Source organism: Podarcis raffonei, chromosome 3 (genome assembly GCF_027172205.1).
Source record: "Podarcis raffonei isolate rPodRaf1 chromosome 3, rPodRaf1.pri, whole genome shotgun sequence".
Taxonomy (NCBI): domain Eukaryota; kingdom Metazoa; phylum Chordata; class Lepidosauria; order Squamata; family Lacertidae; genus Podarcis; species Podarcis raffonei.
This window is the reverse complement of record NC_070604.1, coordinates 54,945,982-54,954,085: the sequence shown is the minus strand read 5'-3', so window position 1 is coordinate 54,954,085 and position 8,104 is coordinate 54,945,982.

Below are 8,104 nucleotides of genomic sequence, written 5' to 3'. Positions count from 1 at the left end.
AGATATAACTCTGTAAAACAAGAGAGCCATGCATTTAATGAAGATACACTGTTGAAACACAAAGGATATGTTCAGCTGAGCAGATTATCCACTTGGTGCCAGTTTAAAATTTACCTGTTTTGGATATAAAATATGTTACAATTATCTGAGGTCTTTATTATTTACACCGATGCTGCTTGTAGTGTAGTACCATTTGAAATTACTGCAGCTGTTTTAACCATGCTGCTACAAACCTCCTCCTAAAAAGGGCTGCGGATGCCATTGTGGCTGTAAACATTTAGGGCGCCATTACTTACAATATAAATATATGTTGGAATTACTTCTGTCCCTTCAGTTTTTATAGAATCTCTCTGTTGAGTTGTCTGCTCCCAACATATTGTTATGTGCCACACCCAGTCTCTGAGCATTTTGAGATCTCAGTGCTTCCAGGCAGTTGCCCAAGAACCGCGCTTCCTTTTCAAAATGCGGCACAGCTGAGATTGTGGTGTCTTTATGATATATTGTTGATTTACGTGTATATACAACCTGAGCCTCCGATGGAGGGCTTACAGTATTAACACTCCAAGAGGGTCTTGCCTCTTCCTTAGGTGCAGCCTTGGATTGAAAAGGATATCAGCCACTGTGATGCTTTCTGTTTGTTGCAGAACTCCATCTACCCAGCTTCTCTAACTTTTTGGCTTTATCTGTGGCATGAAAGGGGGCCCACCCCTTTGCCATCTCACACAGAGTTCCCTTTGATAGTTTGTGTTGCTCCTAACGGCCCATCCCCAGGCTATCACTTCACACAGGAGACCAGCCTGCCTTAATTACCCCTTAAAGGTAAAAGGTAAAGGACCCCTCACAGTTAAGTCCAGTAGCAGACGACTCTGGGGTTGTGGCGCTCATCTTGCTTTGCAGGCTGAGGGAGCCGGTGTTTGTCCGCAGACAGTTTTTCCAGGTCATGCGGCCAGCATGACTAAGCCGCTTCTGGTGTAACTGAACACCGAAACCAGAGCAGCACACGAAAATCCCGTTTACCTTCCCGGCAGAGTGATACCTATTTATCTACTTGCACTTTTTTGGCATGCTTTCAAACTGCTAGGTTGGCAGGAGATGGGACCGAACAGTGGGAGCTCACCCCGTTGCGGGGATTTGAACCGCCAACCTTCTAATTGGCAAGCCCAAGAGGCTCAGTGGTTTAGACCACAGCGCCACCCGCGTTCCGCTAATTACCCCTTAAAACATACTAATTCCAGAGGATTTAGAAGTGTAACATGCAGCTTAATACACACTGGTCTGCCCTAATACAGGAGTCTAATACACATGGGCCTGGCCACCAGTTTAACAGTCCAAGCATTGATTAAATACTAAACATATATTAGATCCCTAGAATTTAGGGTGTCTCGCACCCACAAACTGATAACACGATTACATCGGCACTGTGCCAATTTATTTTTAATCTACACAGTATATTCCATCTAAATGCTTGTATTGTTGAAGTCCTCTTTCTTTTAAACTGTAATATGGGAGAGTGGATATGAGCATGGGGGGGTGGCTTGTCTTTAAAATATAGCAACTTGATTGTGTGCTATTGTTGCTTGCCAGCAATGAACTAAATAGGTTAATGGATCACAGATCTGGCAAACGGCCATGCTGCCTCTCATTGAATAGCATTTGGGCTGATTTTTTTATGGTTGCTTGGTTGTTAGTAAATACAAGTTGTAATATTTTACATAACACTTTAAAAGAAACCACTCAGCTCTCTTTTGTCATTCAGAGTGAATTTCATTTGATGGTGATAAATAAGGAATAGATAATAGGGTCTTGAATCTAATTTCTCGGGCATTTTGCAGTGGTCTTTGTCCTTGTGCAAAGTGGCTGTAAAATGTTCCCATGTATCCTTTGGTAGTGTGCGGCAGTGATGTACGCCTTCTTCTGTGGTGGCTTTTGTCTCAAATAAATCTGTTCACCCTATCCCCAAGAACCTCTCACTGGCAGAGGGCAGTAGTTCAAGAGGCAGAGCCTGGTGTCATAAGGATCAAAGATTAAGATAGGATACTTGGCAGAACCTGATGGATCAGGACATGAAACTTGGTCAGGAGGCAGAATGCACCAAAACCTGTTCATCCAAGGGAGCTGTGGGGAACCTTTGGGCTTCCAGACATTGCTGAACTACAACTTACACCCTCCCTGGCCCTTGACCATGCTTGGTACCTCAGCAACACCTAGAGGGCCAAAGGTTTCCAACCCAGACAACTGCTCCTTTGGAAGCAGTAACCACAACTTTGTCAAAAAACAGAGAGAGGAAGCAACACATTTGTGAACAATTGCCTTTTTCAGCTTAGCCCTACTTTAGACAGTTCAGCAAACTTTATGTGCATATGCACATTTCCCCCCCTAATGTCTAAGTACTTCCTCCCCCCCTACCTAGTCCACACACCATCCAGATATATTGTATATTTTTTGCCCCAAAAGGCATTTGAGAAACTGATTGATTCTGCATTGCCCCACAATATGTCCATTTTCAAACAAATGAAAAAATATAGGTGGCCCTGGCAATGGATGTATGTATCCCCACCAGCCCAATGACATTGTGGGTGGGTATATACCAGGCATAGGCAAACTCGGCCCTCCAGATGTTTTGGGACTACAACTCCCATTATGCCTGACCACTGGTCCTGTTAGCTAGGAATGATGGGATTTGTAGTCCCAAAACATCTGGAGGGCCGAGTTTGCCTATGCCTGGTGTATACCAAGATCACCACCACCCTTCATTCACCTGGAACATGTGCAGAGAGGAAAAGTGTGGATAACCTGAGGGGGGGGCAAATATGTATCAAGTAACCACACCTACCTTTATGGATGGCAGGGAATGGAATAAATCTAGATTGGAAGCATCATGTTGAGCTTGAGCATGAATGATTGAGGAAAAACTACATTTTTGTAATTTTTTGTAATACAATTGGGTTAAATGTAGTTAAATACTACAATTGGGTACAAATGTGTACACAACCTAGTTAAATGATGTCAGTAATTCTTATCATACCACCAAGGTATTTCAGTTTTATAGTGGTACCTCAGTTTATGAACTTAATCCATTCCAGAAGTCCGTTCTTAAACTGAAGTCATTCTTAAACCAAGGCGCACTTTCCCTAATGAGCCCTCCCACTGCCAGTGCCCTTCCACCGTTCAGCTTCCGTTCTTAGATTGACTTCTGGTTTTGTGGAGTTTGTAAACTGAATAGTTCATAAACAGGGCTGTTCCTAAACCAAGGTACCAATGTATTATCTCCATACTGAAAGAGGAGAAACTGAAACAGACTGATAATTGCTTCTCTAATACCACCTTCTCATAGTGAGTTCTTAGCAGAGATAAAATTTGATATGGGAACCGTATCATTCACAAGTTACAGCAAATATTGTTCTTTACTGCATTTATATCTCACCATTTTCTCCAAGGAGTTTGAGGTGGCATACAAGGTTCTTATCTTATCCCCAGAAAACTCTGTGAGGTAGGTTAAACTGAGAGGAAGTCACTGGCCCACTGGGTTTCATAGCTGAGTGAGGATTTGAGCCCTGGGGTTCCAAATCCTAGTCTGACACTCTAAGGCAGCGATTCCCAACCCAGATGTTGTTGGACTACAACTCCCATCATCCCTGAGCTCTGGCCTTGCTAGCTAGGGGTGATGGGAGTTGTAGTTCAACAACATCTGGGGACCCACAGGTTGAGAAAGGCTAAGGGTTGTCAACCTAGTCCCTACTGCCCATTTCAGGATTTTGGTGGGCGGTAGAGGGTTCTATGGCACAAGCCAAATCCTCCTTCCATCGATCACTGGTGGGCAGTAAGGAAATTTTACCATCAGGAAAGATGCATTAGTGGGCTATAGGTGTAAAAAGGTTGGCTACCCCTGCTCTATATACTACACCACATTGACTCTCTAAGTATGTCTGCTTGGAAGTAATTGCTATTGAGTTCAATGGGGCTTACTCCCACGGAAGTGGGGTCAGGATTGCAGCCTCTCCAGAGAAGTTTGCCTGGTGCCATCTCTGTGGTATTTTTGGGCGAAGTTGATGATCCTTCTGTTCAACCAAGCCTTTTAAATAGTCATCCAAGCTTCTCAGTTTTTGAATTAGGTATTAGTTTGGGGACTATATTATCATCTTTGTTGTACTTATGATGCTTTTGATTTTACGGTTTCATGTCTTATTTGCATTCAGATTGTTTACTTGATTATTATTGTAAGCCACCGAGAGAACTTCATGTTTGGGGTGACATACAAATGCCATAAATACATAAACAAATTAATGACATTGTGGGTATAACATCTATAGCTCGTTGCCTATGGGCACTCTAAGGTTCAAACAACTGTTGTCATGATTCTCTGGTGCCAAGTTCTTGACAGACCCAGGTCACACCCATATACTAGCAGCTCTCCTGGTTACTTATTGGATACTTAAATCTATTTCTTGTCTAATTTTGCTCCTTTGGTGTTAATTATGAAGTTGGTTATTGCTTTAACTTGGAATAGGTCCCCTACTCCCTGCTGTGGAAGATGGTTAAAAAATGCTGAGGGTATGAACCGGGCAGTCAAATGACTATTAATAGAAGCTACTTGGCTCAAAGGAGGAGAATGGGAAGCTTTATAGAGGAAAAGACAACTAGGGAGAAGCAGAGGCTGAAAGAGAAAAGAGGGAAAGGAGCAGCAAGGGGTTGGGGAATGAAAACAATGCATAACTGGCCTTAGCCAACAGAAAAGCTTGCAGAAATAAAACAGAGGAAGGAAATACTTCATCCCATTCCTGCTCACTGGACAGTGATTTCCTGTGTTCACTTCTGACACATCTATTTATAAAAGCACACTGTCCTTGCATTCTGGTAATGCAGCTCTGCCCTCTGTCTTCTGAAAGTCAAGATCTGTTGAACTACTGAAATAGACTTTATTCACTGAATTATTCAGTAGAATATTCCAAACACAATCCCAAATCCAGTACTAACCCCCATTTTCACAAGTTCATAGGTGGTGGTTGTATCCAATTAGCTGCAGGTTTTGGCTCCTGACAAACTTTCCAGCACAGAGAAAGGGCAATAACCTGCACTAATTGGATACAATGCTGATGATTAAAGGTCCCTCCCCCCCCCCAGCTGCATAAAGCCGCTAAACAGTTCCTGTATTTGGCTTGTACCGTGCTATTTTCATTTGCGGAAATTGACTCAATGGCTCTTCTCTGGTGTCAAGTGCTCTGATTCAACATCCCTGCCTGTCCATCCCTGCATTTCCAAATAATGGAGGATTAGCAATATTAGTAGGAATGGCACAGGGTAACCTGGGGATTCTTGGAACTTGACTTCACAAAGTCCTTTATTCCTCTCTGGCTGTATCTAGATGCCTGCTTTTCTACATCTGGTTTATTGCTGCAATGTTAGGTGCCCCAACCCAATACTATTACTACTAATAATAATAATAATGCATCGAGCAGTGGGGAGGGGCAAGTTGGCAGCCATTCGTGTTTTGGATTATGCGACTCAAAATAATTGTGCTAGACTGCGATCTGGCATTTGGGCTAACCATCATGGGGACAGTGATTGTCCATCTATGGTTTGTGGGTGCTGGATATTATTGAAGTAAAAAGCAATTTCTGCGATCACAATGGCAAGGTTTCCAGCTGTTGCAATAATTGTTCATTATGACAATGTACATATGACGTATATTCCAAATTGGGACTGTTCACATATATTGCAAACGCACTGAAGAACCACCTTAGGTTGTCATAACATACAACCAGAAGCAATGAAATGTGTAGCATAGAGAAAGCCCAGGTGCTATTGCTATCCAGCTTCCTTTACAACTGTTAGCATACATATTCAACAAACCCTGAAAGTTCTGCTCTCTGAGGCGGCAGCTTCCATGCTGCTGCCTCTGTAATGAAATCTAGTTCTTCAAAATACAGGCCTCAAACTGTTCCTCTCCAGCTCACCTTGCACACACTTAATGAGGCAAGTACAGGTTTAACTTAAGCTCTGTCCTGCAAGGATGGGGATGGGGATTCCATTCTGTTTGCATTTCAAAGCAAACTTATCTAATTCGCACTCCTGAGACCATACACAATCTAAAATGCTGCTATCCTTCAAAACCCATACTTCTGAATTTTGTGCTTTATGTGCACAAAACTGCACTAGCAGAAAGTGCATGATAATAAGAGCTGTTTGATAGTGGAATAGACTCCCATGAGAGGTGGTGGGCTCTCCTTCCTTGCAGGTTTATAAGCAGAGGTTGGGTGGCCATCTGTCATGGATGATCTGGTTGAGATTCCTGCATTGCAGGGGGTTTGGTTAGATGACCCTCAGAGTCCCGTCCATCTCTCTGATTCAAAGATCTATTATTCTATTAAATATGGCAAAACCAAATTTGACAGATTCATCTATCCCCACATCTTGGCAGGTAGAGGGAGTCCCTTTCCAAGTACCATTGCTCCCTGTCAATAAGTAGACTAAAGTAAAGTCTCATGGCAGCACCATGCCTGAATATTGCGTAACAAATGTCAGAAAAATATTCTAGATCTTGGTGATGGATTTTCCTTTGATCGAGGCTATGTCAGGGGGAAAAAACCCTACTCTTCTCTTTTCTCATTGTGAGCATAGGTCTTACAGCTTTTATTTAACAACAGCAGCCACAACTAACCTGTCAAGACCCAATGGAGAAAGTAATGGAATAAACATATTAATAAACAGAAAATTGTAAGGAAGAAACAAAGTAGAAGCCTGAAAGAAAGCAACTACCAACATTTTTTTCCTACTGTTGCTAGTGAGCGTCTCTCTCTCTCTCTCTCTCTCTCTCTCTCTCTCTCTCTCTCTGTGAGATCTCTTCTTGCTTCAGTGGATATTGCTGACAACGCCTAACACCCACGGCGACTATGACTGCTGCTATTATTACTTTAACAATTATTTGGCACCAGCAGTGTCTGTGCCAGGCATTGCACAGAATGCAAAAATGGCAGAACTTTCCAAATTCATCATCTGTGCACCTGTCCCAAATCAGAGTTGCTTATTTACTATGGAGGGTGTCATACTTCATACCCCCTATTGAATGGAAATTTGAAACCTTTATTCACGTCTTCATTTCAATTCTAGCAAAGCCTAAAGATCATGCATACCTACCTATAATGGCATAAATGCCATGCATGCAAGCAACTAAGAAGTTCTTTATAACTGAATATTTTATTGTTGTAGCCTTTTATGTCTGGTATCCATTTCTATTGTGATGTATTACTATGGCAGATTACTTGTCAAACTGACAAGTTTACAGTTTTGTTATTTCCCAGATCAATAAAGTTTTAAAATGATTTATTAGCTTACTGCCACACTATGGTCAAGGGGAAAGCACAGTGCTGACCTTACCCACTTTCCTTTTCTGTAACATTAAATTTTCTCTAATAAACTATGTGTTCCCAGTGACAAAGCTAATGTATTTTATTCATGATGTGACTTTATTTAATAAGGCAATGCAAATATTTACTAACAATTGCATAGCAAAAATACATTAGTTAATTGTGAGAACAGATCCCATCTGACTTACAAGCCGCCCCCCTGCTCCCCCACAAATAGCACATTTTTGAAGATGGTAGCTGCTATCCATAGTCTTGCTGTGCATTTTCTTATCTTCAAAATAAATACTGAAGACCAGTCTGGCATCACATTGACTGACTTCATTGGGAAGGAGAGTAGAATGAAGTCCCTTGATCATTATGTAGCAGGAAACTCAGTAGTCATGTGCTTATTTGTTCATAGGCTCCGTTACAGAATATATGCTGTGATGCAGTAAAAAAAATATAGTGGTGATGGGAGAGAAGTAAGAAGCAGGAATTGGATGAGGTGCCGATAGAGAGAGAGAGAGGGAGGGAGGGAGAGAGAGAGAGAGAGAGAGAGAGAGAGAGAGAGAGAGAGATCTCCATTGGCTGAGCTGTTCAGAATAGTGGGCTGAAGGTCCCAAGAAAATAAAAACAATAAGCAAGGGACCTAGGCAACCAGGAGCTAGTGGAAGTCAGGACAGGCTTAAGAAACAAAAGATGATCTAGAGCAGGGACAGGGGATATTCTTTCAGCCTAGGGGTGTTATTTTCCCCATGGGC